The sequence below is a fragment of the Suncus etruscus genome, chromosome 5 (assembly GCF_024139225.1).
Source record: "Suncus etruscus isolate mSunEtr1 chromosome 5, mSunEtr1.pri.cur, whole genome shotgun sequence".
Lineage (NCBI taxonomy): Eukaryota > Metazoa > Chordata > Mammalia > Eulipotyphla > Soricidae > Suncus > Suncus etruscus.
In genome coordinates this window covers 6600161-6617390 of record NC_064852.1, presented here as the reverse complement: position 1 = coordinate 6617390, position 17230 = coordinate 6600161, and the positions used below count along the sequence as shown (strand labels likewise).

Genomic DNA, 17230 nt, shown 5'->3' with positions numbered 1-17230 from the left:
CCTCCGCTGGGAAGAATTTTGATACAATGTACTTAGAATTCAGATTGCAGGAGGGAAAGCTGCACTGAAGAAACAGAAAGGAAAACAGGATGGGGTGAGGACAACAGTGGATGAACCGAACAGGATAGCAGTGAATCAAGTTCCTGGTAATGCATCCAGGGTCACAGTAGTCCAGGATTTGGTCCTCTAACTCACCCCACTTTAATGCATGCTTTTAAGAAAAGCTTAGATGTCCTATGCATCAGTCTCTCACTTTATAAAAGTATAATAGATGGAAACCTTCAATTGGGAGGTGCAGATGGTGCCAAAGGTAGAGAAGTATAATGTATGAAACACTATCAACAACAGTACTGCAAGCCACAGTGCAAAAATTCATTTATATATATATAAATATATTGTACATAATATATTATATAATATCTAATATAATATGTAAATATACATATATAAATATATATGTAAAGAGCCTACTGTAGAACTAGATTGATGAGATGCAAATGGGTTGGATGTATGCATTGTAAAGGGAAGTAGACACTGGAGAAAAGATTAATATTGAAGCAGTGTGTGCCCCAAACTCAAATCACTCGTAATTGTAATTTCATGGTGACTACATTAAGAAAGAGTATACTGGACAAAGAGCATAAGTCTGTAACTTATGAGTCATGTCCCCACACTGCAGTAGAATAAAATTAAAAATATAAAGTCCACGTGTTGGGTGAGGCTGCCCCAGGCTCCGTGTTTCTAACCCCTCAAGTTTGATGAAGCAGGATAGTGGCAAAGAAATAATACACAGCAGTCAGAAAGGATAATCATTGGTGTCAGCTTGCTTTATTCTCTCACAGCCTTTCTCTGCCATGTGCTTTTATTTTAATCTGCCATGAGCTCTCTCTTCCTCTCAAACACCAAATTCACATTTTTTTCTTTATTATCCAGAACCCCACCCATCAGGGTGGGGGTGGGGAAGGGCCTATAATCCAGGTGAAGTTTTACATACCAAAAGAAGAGGTTAAGAAAACAGGAATTTGGGGAAAGGGTTACAGCAGCCTTCCTGTCCTTTTTCTTTGCAGTTTCAAGTGCAGGAGTGAGCTATAATTGCTTCTCCCTTAACACTCCCTGAAAGCCTCTATCTTCTGGTTCTTTTTTTTTGGGGGGGGGGGTCACACCCAGTGGTGCTCAAGAGTAAACTCCTGGCTCTTCACTCAAAAGTCACTCCTGACAGGCTCAGAGGGACCATATGGGATGCCAGGATTTGAACTGGGGTCCATCCTGTGTTGGTCATGACAAGGCAAACGTCTTACCACTGTGCTATCGCTCCAGCCCCTATCCTCTGGTTCTAAATATCGTACATAAAAAAAGACATAAAGCAACTTAGTAAACAAGGAAAGCAAGATACAAATGCCCTGTGCATGGAGAGACAGGGACAAAACTGGTTCAACTGGGTTCCTTATGGATGAAGAAGGAAACCTGAGCTCCTATTTAAGGTTTCCATTTCTCCCACACAACAGACGTGACACTGTAAGAATAGATTTGTTGACTACAATTCTAAGGTACTGATTTTGAGAGTTCTCAGAGCTGCCATGGATAAAGGAAAACTTCATTTCTGGAGGTGGGGAAATATAATGGACTGTGCCCTGGGACAGATCATCTGCTTATGAGACACAGCCCATGGGCATGACTGTCAATGGGAACAACTTGCTTAATTGCAAGGGAAGGTTTAATACTTCATCTATCCCTGCATACCAAAGACAAGGAAAAGGAAACTAAGAGGGGGTCAGTTAGGTGAACATATATGTGCAGATCCATTTCCCTAACACTGCCAGATGCCAGCCAGCATCCAACAGCAAACTTTCAGAAGGATCAAGAGTAGTTCTTCCTCTTAAAGGCTGAATTTGCCCTGCAGAGCAGCAGGCAGAAGTTGAATTTGGAGACACTGCAGGCTAAATGTTAGGGCAGAAAGACACTTGAGATGCTTTGTGCAAGCTTAGGAAGATTATGCAATCCCCACAGTGAAACAGGAAGTCAAGCTGGTTCTCCAGAGAAATTGAGGCTTGAACAATTACAATGCGTAGTCATTAATCTGATGACTAAGGGAAGAGACAAAATCAGGAGTCAGTCCTCAGGGGACATGACGTTGAATGAAGAAAGATACTGGTGAAAAGATCACAGAGCATCTTTGAAGCAAAAAGTGGTTCACAAAATCTAGTACATACATGAATTATGAGGTTGGGATGGTCAATGCCTGGTTTGGACCACATAGAAGACATTCAGAGGTGAGTTATAGAGTGAAGATTCATCTTGGTGAGTAAAAGAACTACAACATCATACCAAACTGTGATGTTTACTGCATGCTCAAGACCTGGCTGGCCCCTCAACCCATGTACTGTGTTTTTGAATACCAAAAAGTGAAAAAAGCCTGTATTGACTAAATATTTTGATAGACCATCTCGAGGGAAGGAGGGCTGGTATTTTTTATGGAGATTTATGCAATCATGTAACTGCTCATAAAGCAAAATGGTGGCATGAAGTACTCTTCAAAAACACTACAGGGTGTGGGGTCCTGAATTTAATCACTGGAACCACCAAAATAAAAGATTCCATTAATCCCAGTGAACTTACTGGCATTTAAATTCAAAGTCACCTACTCACATCTTCTTCAAATTGTCAAACTGTCGCTTGATGTTAAGAGTCTCCAGGTAGGGACTGCTTCATAATAGGCCAGTCTGTGGGGCTACTTCACTGCTTTTCATAGAACCTTAACTAGGCTCTTCCCTTTACAGGCAGGTCTATGTGTCCCCATCTGTGTAATACATGGACTGAAACAGAGGCCTCTCCTTTTCACAAGGGAAATCCAAACTTCCCAATATGTTTTCATGAGTATTTACAACATCCATTTCATGACCAACTTCTATAAATCACATTTGTGATTTACACAATTCACATTACAAAAAAAGAAAGCCTGATGTTTTATTGAAGTATGGCTTGATATCCTGTAACTGCTACGATTTTATTCTGGTTTTCAACTAAATTAGTTCAAGAGAAAAAGAAAGCGCAAATGCAAAAAAAAAAAAAAAAAAAATCCCAAAGGAAAAATGAGAGAGGGAGAATGTGAGAGGTCTCAGGGTTGTTTTAACTTCTTTCCTGAATCTCCAAGGCAGGGAGGATATAGCACGCTTCTGCCCACTCCTTTAATCCCATATCTGTCTCTCCCAGCCTCTTCCTTCCCTTCAGCGTATATTTGAAATTGAAGGCTTTATTTTCGCTCTGATTCTCCTTTCATAGAATGTCCAAACTGGAAAGCCATTTGAGATCATTTTGGCCAGAGGTTTTCAAACTTCATTTTGTAGCTGAACTCTTTGTTCAAATGAAATTTTGCACTCAAAATCCAATAGACAAAAAATCGATCCAGGGAAAGTTTCTGTAAAAGGAGGGACTCGGCGTTCTTTTCCTCACCTCCACTGCCTTCCTCCGCAATACAGAAGTACAGTCCCAAATCCCTAATGGCCTCTGATACATGATTTCAAAATCCACTAATCTATAACCTTTTTGGTTATTTTAAGATAGGGTGACTCCTACCTAGATGTAAAAGCCTCTTGGTCTAGTTGCACTGCTTAGAAGTAACAGATTTGGAAACAGAATTCACATCTCTGTCTTCCCAGGTCTAGATATATTCTATGGTTTCCTTTTCTTTGTAAATATAAACTTAAAATAGATATTTAATGTGTACAATACAAAGAAAAAGATGTGAAATTAATGAGAAGTGATATAAAAATAAATAAAAATTCCATATTTGAAATGATTTAAAAATAAAAATCCTATGGTTTCTTTTGCTTTTTGTGGACCACCTTATTAAGATCTCAGCTATGACAACCCTCCTCCTTGAAAGGAAGTCACCTCTACATACCCTGTTCTTCTCCCTGGAGAATTAACTCACTACTTCATGCAAATTCAGTGACATCTTTGTTTTAAAGCATATGTAGCTGTTTACCCAAACAGATACAAGCACACCTATTTTCAGAACCTTGTTGATCTTTCTCTGCCTGCTGATCTGAATGGGCTTTCAGTCTTCAGAAAGAAAAAGAGAGCCCATTTTGAAGTCATAGGTAGACAGACATTCAGTCACACACATATACATAAATAACTCTAACAAGTCTTTAGAAATAACTCTAACAAGTCTTTAGAGATGCAGGCACTGCAGTAGTTTACTAAAGATCAAATATATCAAAGAAGAGGAAGAGATCACATGGAAATTGCATTTTATATGCTAGAAATGTTTGATTTTCTCATGGATAAAACAATGCTACTTATTCTAATTATTCTTGAGTAGGCACCTCATTCATCTGATTTTATCTAATCGTTATTTGATCTTGTCTTCTACCAACACCATTCTGCAGATACTTAGAAAGTACCTACGGTGAGCCAAACACCATCTCTGGAGGTATCACATACCTCACAACTTTTGTTCATTGAGAGGCAGTGGTGACAACAATACTGTGGGCAGTGCTAGGAGAAACTGGGGGAAAAAGAAAAACTCTCAGGAGTGAGAAAATTATGTTACAGCTGGTTTCGGATATATATCTTGGAGATACCAGATGAAGAGATGGAGAAACCCAGATGAAGGGATGAGAGGAAAAGCAGAGGAGTCAAATCTACCTGTATGCTCCCTCATCTTAGTGAGGATAAATGGAGTTCAGTAGAGCAACGATAATCCAAGTCACTACTGACTTTTTAACTCCATTCTGGAACAATGAAAGGAGAAAGTCAATGTTCAAGGCCTGTCCTCCTGCAAATACACTTCACCTTACATACCCTATATCTGTGTGGCTTGCACTATCTTTCACATCATTTATAATTCCAAGCAAATAAAATTCTCAGTGAAGTGCTTCCTATCACCTCATTTAGAGCATAAACAGCTGACATTTACTAACCATTACTCACTTTGAATTTTTTTCATGGAAGTTATTAGTTTGATTAATATAATAATATCCATATGTACATCATCTTCCTCTCTGACAAAAGCATAAGTTATATTAGTAAAGGGAACTGGTTCTGTTTATTTTACATACATGGTACTTATACCAATATCTTGGACAAAGAATGAATCATGCATTAAGAATGGATCAATTGGGGCCGGGCGGTGGCGCTAGAGGTAAGGTGCCTGCCTTGCCTGCGCTAGCCTAGGACGGACAGCGGTTCGATCCCCCGGCGTCCCATGTGGTCCCCCAAGCCAGGAGCGACTTCTGAGCGCATAGCCAGGAGTAACCCCTGAGCGTTACCGGGTGTGGCCCAAAAACCAAAAAAAAAAAAAAAAAAAAGAATGGATCAATTGATGAATGCATATATGAATACCTGGATGAATGAATAGACAGATGTTTGTATGTTTGTATGTTTTTAATTGTGTATGTATATATGTATTTATGTTTGTGTATATGTATAATAATGGGTGTATACTTGGGTATATTATTAAATGTATGTATGGATTAATGGATGCATGCATGTATACATAGATGAATGAATATGGATCACTGGATGCATAGATGGAGAGATGAACACATAGATGGATGCATGGATGAGTAGATCCATGTATTCATAAATTCACACCTTTCTAATATCTCCTGTGATCGTCCATGCTATATTACACTATACTCTTAAGACTAAAGGAAGACTCTTTAATCCTTTAGTTATGGTTTATTAGCCACATATAAATGTAAAGACCAACAGACCAGTGAAGAGGCAGGTGCACAATTCCTTGAAGGTAAGAGGTAGTCTGGTCCAGGAAGTACTAAGAGATCTGAGAAAAAGACCATTAGGCAGACTATCATTCTAAGACTGGGAAATGTATCAAATAGAAGTGGTCAGCAAAGAAAGAACACATCTCCAAGAAGTAGTCATATTCTTCAAGTTCTTGAAGATGATACTCATTCCTGAAGATGACTGTAGCTCCAATTCCCAGTCAGGTTAAAATATTCCACACCACCTCTGATAAATTATATCTTGGACAGGTGGAGGCCAAAGAAAAGCCTTTGGAAAATGTAGAAAGTTGATCATTTCTTTGGTGGAGATGATGGTCTAAATCCCATGGGAAATTGTTGGAGCTCATCCATTTCTCTGAGAGGATGTTCTGGATAACTAATGGCAAGCAGACTGCTTGCTGGAAGCATGTCTATTTAACCACCCCAATTCTCCCATTCTGCACATCATGATTATCCATGGTCAATCCCAGAGAGGAAGAATTAAATGGTGATGGGTTTCATTTACATATGAATATTCTACAAGTAACCTAATTCAAGTATATTCATTCTCCTATTCATTCCAACAAGCACCCAGCAGCATTTTTCAGCTGATGACTGTCACCTGCAAAGGATCGGACACTGCAGTGCTCCTGCGCATAGACCACATAGCCTAGTGGTCACTAGGTTTAGTCTCTGCCCACAGGGTGTGAACATTCTGGTATTTTCCAGTGCTTTTTGCACTCAGCCATTTAAAAAAAGATCAAATCACTATCATGTGGTTAGAGTGTTCTCTACTGGATATGTCTTGACTGGAATTAGCGGTTCTTCCACATATCATCTGTCTCATTTTTCAGATAAGCCCACTGAAGCGCAAAGACTTTTAGGAATATGACAGAAATGAGGCAGTCTGTGATGGGGGAGCTCAGATTTAAACAGTGTCATAGTTTCCCCCCAAAGCCTTCTGTATAGACTCAGACCTGTGCAGAAGTTTGGCTCTAAAGGCACATAGCCCCATTCATGACTACTGGCATCATACTGTGCCTTGAAGCACTTAGAGCAGATCATGGCTCTCTACAAGCAACTATGTGAGGTCAGAAATAACTATTGGAGGGTATCCAGAATGGCAGCTATTAATACTATTAGGTACATGGAACACAACTATGCTAGCATGTCACACATGGTGAAGTGGGTACACCATTGTAACCCATGAGTGAAGAGGTAAAAAGATGTTGCAAGTGTCCAGTTTTCTGTCTGCCATCTGCAGTGGCTCAAAGACCATAGGTATTGCCCTTGAGCAAGGTTGGTAAGCAAGTTTGTAGTCCCAGATGGTTATCCCGGACTTGAACAAAGAAAGAGTCCCTTGATGAAGTTGGTTATTCACCATACATAGAGTTACTGTTTCAGAGGGCAATGCTAGGGCCAGGGAAATGACTAAAATGGCTAGATAGATGTTTTGCTTTCAGGAGACCCCAATTCCATCATCAGTTCTGGATGGTTACCTGAGACCAACTTAAAGCAATCCCAAGCACTAAGCCAGAAGTAGTTCATGAACACCCCTGGGTATGATAAAAAATGCAAAACATAACAAAAACACAAAGGAAAATAAAGAAAGAAAACAACAACAAAAACAACAGAAAATTCTAGAGACATACCATCTCCCAGATCTGTCCTCCATGTCTTGATTTTCTTTAGCAAAAGAAAGACACAGGAGCAAAAGAGGGTGAAGGTTTTGGGTCATGAAGCCAAGAATAGCTAGGGCCCCTGGAGAGCACAGTGGCCATCAGGGCTCCAGGTTTGGAACCATTCCCAGAAACCGCTCTGCGGCCAACATCTACTTCCTGTTAAAGGCTCCATAGACCAACAAAACACCTCACCTGACAGGAATCTGGTATTTGTGTACAAAAAGAGGTAGTAGATAGCCCATACACTTGAATAAAGGCATATTCTTCCTTTTAACCTGGACTGTGTTTGCCATTCTTTTATTGGGGGGGAGGGAATGTAACACCTGGCCATGCTCAGGGGTTACTCCTGGTTCTATTCTCAGATCACTCCTGGAAGGCTCAGGGAAACATATGGGATGCTGGGATTCACACCACCATCCTTCTGCATGCAAGGCAAATGCACTGCCTCCATGCTATCTCTCTGGCCCTTGTGTTTGCCATTCTTATTCTCATCACAACTTTCAAAGGAAGCAAGATTACCTGTACCACTTAATGCAAGGCAATGGAAGTTGAAGTTCAGCTGCTGTTATAGGCTGCCTCTGTTCTTCTGACTAAAGTGTCTGATATTATTGCTGCCAAGAAAGTGGTGACAGGGAAAAAAAACAGGTGTATAATGACTCAAAATCCTTCCTACTACCCTCTTAGATTAAGAGCTTTGCCTAAGGTAAAAGCTGGACTCAAAAGTCCATTTGTGTGCTCCAGTTTTGTGCCTTTGTTGAGCACCTCTAGTCAGTCACACATGTCATTTATTTATTTATTTATTTATTTATTTATTTATTTATTTATTTATTTTTACATAATAACTCAAGAGTGAAAAAGAAAGAAAAGTGGAAGAGAAAAGAAAAGGAAAATAAAGTAAAAAACTAACAAATTAAAACAAAACAAGAAAAAGTATGGGTGCTGGAGTGGCAGGGTTTGGCGTTCCCCCAACTTTTTTTTTTTTTTTTTTGCATAGGCACAGTATGCATTGGGGAAGAAAGGGAATTTTCGTGGCCTAAGAGATTCAGGGTTTCTCCATCCTTAAAGCATACCATCATATATTGATGTGAATGACCTTCCAGCTACAGGAAGCCTCCCTGTGGTTCTTTGAACAGCCTGTCCTGCCCATCTCAACTGTGTGGGTCTGACACTTAAGTACTTGGAGAACACGGATACCCTAACCATGACAGAGGTTGAGGGTGGGTCCATTTCATGCTCTGTTTCTCCTGATCTTTTTCCTCTTTGGGGGAAAATCTGTCTTTTTCAGCATTAGCTAGTCCCATTCATTAAATGTGGAAATGATTAGCTCCAAGGCACAGTTGGGATAATAATAGACAAGAGACATTGAAGAAGCTCTTGATAAGCATTGCTAAGTGGTCATAATGGAGGAGATGGGGGCAATAACGATTAAAGTAACCATATACTGAGCACTCTCTATGTACCAGGCCCTGTTCCTGACATTAAAACCAATGACCAGTGCTGGTAATTAGCACTCATCAATACTGTTACTACTGATAGATTTCCTGAAGTTCATTGAAAAAGCAGTGGGACTACTGCTCATAAATTTCAGGATGTCCTTAGTGTTTGATCGGTTTAACTTGATCAACAGATCTGAGTATCTATGAAAGGCTGAACCAAGTTTGGGAGGTGAAAAATCCAGATAAGGGTCAATTATTATCACTGTTCGGGAAAGTTAACATCAACTTAAGAAATAATGTTAAAAGGATGTAACTAACTCTCTTGCTATGAAACAAAGAAATTTAATAATTTACCTATGGATTTCACAACAATAAATAGTTTTACATCTATACATCTATGTATGTAACAGGACTAAAGTTTTGTGTATAAATAGCATGTCTTCTTTTACTATAAGAAATAGACATCAGGGTGGGAGGGAGTTAAAAAAAAGAAATAGGCACCACAAATGCTCTGTCCAATTGCACTTTAATTCACTTCATTACATTATTTGTTCCTTTTGTTTGCTTTTGTATTTAACACTCAGTGGTACTCGGTGTTACCCCTGGTTCTACACTCAAGAATTTCTCCTACTGGTTCTTAGGGGACCATATTAGATGTTGGTGATAGAACCCAGGTTGGTTAGGTGCAAGCCAAATGCCCTACCCAATTGCATAACTGTTCCAGCCTCTCATTATATTCCTTTTATAGACGCATTATATTCCTTTAATAGACTCTCTCCCTTTTATAGACTTTGACATTCTATTTTATCAATTCTCATCTATTCTATTTCCTGCTGCACTACCTTATGTCCCAATGTTTTCTAGCCCATTCCATTCTATTCTTTTATTTTTATCCACTTTACTTAACAATACTTGTTACCTCATGGTTCCATGCACAGGCCTGTTGGTGCTCTGGGTCATGAGGGTTACAGCCGGCAGTACTGGGAGTCTGGTTGTTGAATATGATATCAGGGATGAAGGCCTTGTAGATGCTTGGTACATGGTCTACTACTTGAACTGTCTCCTGGGTCCCTGCCCCCCAACCACCCAAGCAGTTTCAATCCATCTTCCTAAAATTAGTGATAGAAAGAAGCTCAATTTCGGCAAATTATAGCACAGAAACATTCTTAAAATTAAGCCCTAACATTAGCATCTTAGTTATTATTTAATTACTTGCATATACTCCAGCTGAAATGAGTCACAACCCACACTTTTCTGGATATCATTTATTTAGGGATAATATTAACCACTAAGTCAACCTTCTTCTCCATTGAGTTCCAAAGCAAGAATGTCAGAGTAAGGGCTAAGGAAGCTAATTTAAATATTTGATTGAATTTATTATGATGTATGCATAATTATCAGATGTTTACTATATGCTCAGCTGCATGTCAGAGTTAGGGATTCATGGAACTGGAAAAAGCCAAGCCTTCCTATCTTGTCAGTGGGCTATATGAGTATCCATGATATATAAAAGACCCAGACACACCAGATCAAATAGAAGCCTTGCAATTCTCTTAAAATATAATAGAAATATACCCATTTCACAGATGAAGGTACAGGCTCCAAAGTAGTCTACTATCATAGGGATAGATATTAGGTTTCAGATATTTAAATCCCAGTCTCTAATTCCCTTCTTGACTGTTGGAGAAAAGATCACAAATTTGTTTAGATATTAATTTATTGAGAAGGGCAAGTCTATTTATTCTTCCTCGATCTTTTCAAATGAAGACTAATAAAATAAAACATCGTGAACCAAAGACAAGAGAAAGGTTGGCACTATAAAGTATGTTGAAAAAACATGAAGATGTCAAATTTGCCTGAAGGACTGAATGCAAGGGAGAAAGAGAGAGAATTGCAGTGACGTTTTGAAGAAACGCAGAGCCAGTGGAGTGGAGAAAGAAGCTCAGCTCCATCTAGAGTTGAAGCTAGCTTGGGGCTTGAATACCATACCAAGAGTTGCCAGTTCTTTGGCAAGGAATTCAGCTTTGGCTTTATTGTACAGTAAGGGACAGTTCATGGCAAGAAGAAAATATGACTTATTTGGAAGCACCATTTAGATTTGGTTAAATTTCCAAAAAAACATACAAGAAAACTTAGTTGGTCTGCATTAAAATGGTGTCCAGGGACTAGAGTGGTGTTGCAGTGGTAGGGCGTTTGCCTTGCATGTGGCTAACCTAGGACAGACCGTGGTTCCATCCCGGCATCCCATATGGTCCTCCAATTTAGGAGCGATTTCTGAGCGCATAGCCAGGAATAACCCCTTAGTGTCACTGGGTGTGGCCACAAAACAAAACAAAACAAAAAATGGTGTCCACACAAGTAAAATCCTTTCATTTGGGATCACTAAGAAACATAACTTTTAAGACATTTCCTCCTCATAAAAACATACAGATGACCAGAGGCAATGAAAAAAATGTTCTGCATCACTAATCATCAGGAGAATGCAATCAAAACAACAATGAGGTATCATCTCACACCACAGAGACTGGCACACATCACAAAGAACAAGAACAATTAGTTATGATGTGAGTGCAAAGAAAAAGAAACTGTCGTTCATTGCTGGGCGGGATGCCATATGGTCCAACCTTTCTGGAAAGGAATATGCGTATTCCTCAAAAAAAAAAAAAACTAAAAATTGAGTGCCCATTTGATCCAGCAATACCACTCCTAGGAATAAACCCTAGGAACACAAAAACAATACAACAATGCCCTCTGTATTCCGATGTTCATTGCAGTACTATTTACAATAGCCAGAATATGGAAGCAACTCAGATGCCCAACAACAGATGAGTGAATAAAGAAACTGTGGTACATCTACAAAATGGAATACTATTAGAAAAAATAAAATCATAAAAATTTTCTTTACATAGATGGACATGGAGATTATTATGCTGAGTGAAATGAGGCAGAGGGAAAGAGACAGACACAGAACAGTCTCACTCATCTGTGGGATTAAAAAAAATAAAAGATAGTATAGTAATAATACCCAGAGAAAATAGAGATGAGGACCCAAAAAGCCAGTCAATAGTATGAAGTAAAGAGTGGTGAGTATAGTTACAAAAATAACTACACCAACAACTACCATGGACAATGATAGTGAGAGAGAAAAATAAAGTAACTCGAAGACAGGAGGGGGTGGATTGGGAAATGGGGAATATTGGTGGTGGGAAAATTACACTGGTGAAGAGTGGTGTAAATTTGATGACTGAAACTCAGCTAAAAACATTTTTGAAACCACAGTACTTTGATAAAAACTTATTATTAAAAAAGAAGAAATGGTTTCTGAATTTTCCTGGATGCCCACAAGAGGCAAGTAGAGGTGAAACTAGAGAAATGGAAAGGATGTTTGGACCAGAAATAGTCTCCAGTGTAACCTCACCTAAGGCTGCTATGAAAGTCCTTCCAACCTTCCAAAGTTCCTGTTCCTCTTCTCTGGAGCAGAGACTGCTGTGAAAAGGAGAGTACAAGCTTTTTCTTGAGAGTTCTGATGCAGGAGTTGCCGGACAAGCTGCAGAAATGTCAGTTTCCAGAAGTGCATTACAGAGAAATTCTAAATCTAACAAATCCTCTTGGAATGTCATATCTTTCACCAACCCCCTTTTGGTTTGAATTAAAAACTAGTTCTGAATTGAAAAAATTATTTCCACAAGGTTCATGAACATAATAACCTTGCGAAGGGGGTAGTAGAGGATAGTGTGAATCTATCATTTTACTGCATTCTACTATAGACCATGTACATAGTTACTCATTCAATCATGAAATCTTTTGTTGCTCAGGTGTTGGAATTCCCACCTTAGAGTTCTCAAGGCATCAAGAAGGAAAAAAGACTTATTACAAATCAGACAATGAGTGAACAAAAGAGGCTGAATTTCAACTCAGGTCTGTATGTTCATCAAAACCAAATTGATTCTACACTATCATGAGGTGCTTTGACTTAAGGTATAATAATGTGCAATCTAAAACAGATAAAGCATCTAGAAAGCATGTTCCCCAAAGTGAAGCATGTGAGGAAGAAGGGATGAAAACATAAAGGAAGAAGAAGAGAAATGTTTTCTTATTCCTTTTTTTTTGTGGGTTTTGGGTCACATCCGGCAGTGCTCAGGGGTTATTCCTGGCTCCAGGCTCAGAAATTGCTCCTGGCAGGCACGGGGGACCATATGGGACGCCAGGATTCGAACCGATGACCTCCTGCATGAAAGGCAAACGCCTTACCTCCATGCTATCTCTCAGGCCCCGTTTTCTTATTCCTTATTTTGTGACTCTTACAACTCAAACCATTATACTCCCAGCATTATTATAAAATCAGACCCTCTTATTTTCTGGATTAGTTTCACATTTGACATTATATTTAATCCTCACCAAAATGCTGGAAAAGAGAGAGAGGACATATGCCGTTCTGCAGTAAAGTAATGAGGAGACTAAGGTTAAGTGGCTGTTGAGAGCCTAGATAGAAACTTACAAACCTAGAATGGATCAGGTTTAAAGGAGGAAGATTTTGAACATTCTTGAAAATATTTTCACAGCACCACATATGGCATGAAAGCATTTCTCCCCCAGCTTTATTAAAACATAGTTGACAAATAATATTGGATCTGCTTCCTAAAGCTTCTACACTATATATGGGAAGGAAACAATAACTATGGAACATAAAACGGACTATCCTCAGAAATGTACAGTCACCTAAATAATGATCAGGCCTACCGTATTTGCTGGCATATAAGACGATCCCTAATTTTGCAGTTAAAACATAGGTTTAGGCCTATATTCGCTGTATCAGACAGAACGTTCCTGTGCTGCAACTGTATGTACCACAGTGAGCCAATCGCAACAAGCAAAGGTTCAAAGGTTCTACTGTCATAGACTTCCTCTCTGACTCTGGCCCATCGGAGCAGGCTTTTGACAGTGTAGATTCGGGTCCAGACATTGTCTAATTTGCATGCATCAAAAGCCTGCTTGAATTGGCTGAGCTAGAGAGGCGGCCCGAGCAGCCTGGCAGTGATTGGTGCAGGACCGAGTTGGAAAATAAGTTTTGTGGCAATATTCAGACAATGTTCGTTTAGCGGCATATTGAAACATTTTTGAGGATATACTAGGCGTATAAGACGACCCCCGATTTTCGGTTGACTTTTTTTGTTTCAAAAGTCGTCTTATACGCCTGAAAACATGGTAAATACCAAACCCAAAGACAACGAGAACAGAATTAAGGTACCCAATTTACAAAAAGCTATATACAAAGGGCACCTGTTACACTAGCAGTCTAGGGGGCACCGGGGAGGTATGGGATGCATGCTGGGAACAAGGGTAGAGGGAGGACAACACTGGTGATGGGAATGGCCCTAATTCACTGTCACTATTTATGTACCTTAAATATTACTGTGAAAGACTTGTAATTCACATTGGTCACAATAAAAATAAAATTAAAATTAAAAAAAATGTACAGCCATTTAAAAGATGATATAGAAATCCCACTTTGATTATAGATCCACAGGATCTATTTTTCATCGTAGCATTTTTCATTGCAACATTACTTACAATGAGTGAGCCATGAAAGAACATTTTCCCATGGGATATAACATGTGTACACATCATTCTTACACAACAGACTTGTTTTTTTTTTGCTTTCTACAACCGATTCAACATTCTCTATTTGATTCTATTCCATTTCGTTCTGTTGCATGAAAGGCAGGTCCTGACACACAGTGGATTTAATATCTTGCTAATGGATCAAATGGATATTTTGGAAAGCTCCACTGACTTTGAGGACTTGAAAGTCTGAGAACTCTTTCAAAGGATCTAAAGGACTCCAACATGGAAGGAAAAATAATAGATTCATACTTCCCTGCTAGAGATGGTAGAACTATGACTCAAGGGCAGAAACTCAATGCACATAAATGTTAGGTCAACATGAAGAGGTCCTTCCTAAAAGACAAAAACTTACCCAAAATAGAAAGTTGACCTTGAAGGGGTAGTGAACTCCTTGACACTCAAGTCATGTAAACTGAAGCTTGAAGCTCACTTGAGGCTATCAGTGGCCTTGAAAGTGACCTCTACATTGCTTTTGGGCCAGAAACACAATTTAATATCTTTCCTCATTTTCTCTAGATGATAGCAGCCACCACAGGAAATTTTGGGTTTGGTGTCAGAGTCAAAGGATAGAGAGTAAAATAGAGATGCTAGATTTGGTTCTACTCGGAAATTGGGGGAAGAATCTACCACCTCTCTGTGTGCTCTGAAATAGAAACAATAAGCAATGCAGCATGAAAGGCTCTTAGAGAGAGAAAAGTGACGACTATAAGCAAAAAGAAGAGAATGATATTGTCTCTAAGCTCTTCAAACATTGGTACTACAGGTCCGGCCTCATTTCTTCCTGCTCTGTAGTCCCATTCTCACTGGAAAGTGAGAGGTGAACTATCTCACAATGGCTATTTCAGCTCTCACTTTCCAGTCTCCTTTGTCATCTTCATCCTGAGTTCCCACCTTATGGCTTATAAATCTTATTCAGCCATGAGAAAGTTAACAGAAAGAACAGGGTGTGGTCATGCCTCTCAACGGAGGGAAGGAAAAAAAACAACTCTTCCCACTAGAGCTCATTGCAGAGACCCAATGCTGACTTAGCATCGCATCACATTCAGAACAGGGGTCACGGAGTTCAAGTCATTAATTTGGGAGTTAGAGGGAGGCTTGTCAGGCTTGGTGCTGACATGACTAATGATTGAACACCAGGTGAAGGCCTAGCAAAGTCTGCAGCTTAATCAGACACAAAAAGTCTCCTCAGGCATTAACGTAGGCCAAGCGCTTTCCAGCCAATCAGCCCCAATTTTCTGTTTACTGTTACAAATTATTACCATACAGAACCATCTCTTCAAGCACAACTCAGAGTTAAACTGAGTTACTCACTTATTCCCCTTTTCATATCAGGCAGAACAAACTCCCTGGTCATTGTCACAGCAGGGAGGTGCAGACAAGAATTTACAGAGGGCCTTGCAAAAGCCAGAGTTCCCTTTCCTGCCTCACTGTTCTGTCTGTGCTCTTATTTGATTTACTTATGACCACAGGCTCTTTTGCCATACTCTACAGTCCAAGTCTTCCCTACCAGATTTATCTGGTTTTATCACCCGTCCATCTTCTCCAAGAAATTTCAGAAACAGTCAAAACAGATCACATCCACTGCCCCCAAAAGGCTGTATCCTCACATCTTGAAGCCCCTGTGTGTCTGAAGATGCTGATGGCCCTGCTTGGAAGAGCCTTTAGTTGTTCCTTCTCTTCATACCTTGCTTCTATCCACCAGTCTTTAATCCAGAGGACACTGACCACAGGAAAAGGTTCTCGAGAGTCAAAAAACATCAACTGCACTTTCTGCCCAGAGGAGACATGCAGTGAAATTGGACTTAAAATTTAGGAATGAAATGGGGCCGGGCGGTGGCGCTAAAGGTAAGGTGCCTGCCTTGCCAGCGCTAGCCTTGGACGGACCGCGGTTCGATCCCCCGGTGTCCCATATGGTCCCCCAAGCCAGGAGCGACTTCTGAGCGCATAGCCAGGAGTAACCCCTGAGCGTTACCGGGTGTGGCCCAAAAACCAAAAAAAAAAAAAAAAATTAGGAATGAAAAGAGGTCATATCTAAATACCAAACCCAAAGTCAATGACAATAGAATCATGAGACCCAAACTTTGACAAGCTAAATACAAAATGGACCTGTTACACTGGAAGTCCTGAGAGTTAGGGAGGAGGTAAAGGATGCTTTTGGGGAACTAAGGTGGAGGGATGTCAACACTGGTGATGGGAATGGCCCTAATTCACTGTCACTATGTACCTGAAATACAACTGTGAAAGACTTGCAATTCACATTGGCCTCAATAAAAATAAATTACTTAAAAACAAATTAAAAATTAGGAATAATTTTTATTTTTATTTAATTTTTATTTTTTATTTTTATAAAGGTGTAATTTAAGATAAAAAATTTTTAGTTTCTATGTTTTTTTGTTTTCTTGTTTTTTTTTGGTTTTCTTTTGTTTGTTTGTTTTTTGTTTTCTATGCCAAACAAAATGAGAAAGAATATTATCCAGACAAATATTCCATCTGCTCAGGATGAAAGGGCTGCAAGCAAGAATCTCTCTGGAAGTGTTCGTAGCCTGTTGCTTGTATGGCTTGCCCTAAGGGACCTGGACAGATTTTTTCCAGTGGGCATTTATATTTATCTTCATGCTGTCCCCAATATTAGCATTTAGACTGGTATTTGGAGTGCCTCTGGCATGCTCAAGGGCATAGAGTTGTAAACTGGCCAAGTGATCTTACTCATAACAGAGCAGGTAATATAAAATTGAGGCCCTAAATTGAACCAAGTTCA

General features: G+C 39.6%; 1 protein-coding gene and 1 pseudogene across 3 annotated transcripts in view; one reads left to right on the top strand and one right to left on the bottom strand.

The window, feature by feature from the left end:
* Nucleotides 1-17230, bottom strand: part of ASTN2 (astrotactin 2) — a 1116661-nt gene that overhangs the window by 896961 nt on the left and 202470 nt on the right. The gene's annotated exons all lie outside the window — the stretch shown is intronic.
* LOC126009950 (uncharacterized) lies at nucleotides 16944-17055 on the top strand (annotated as a pseudogene).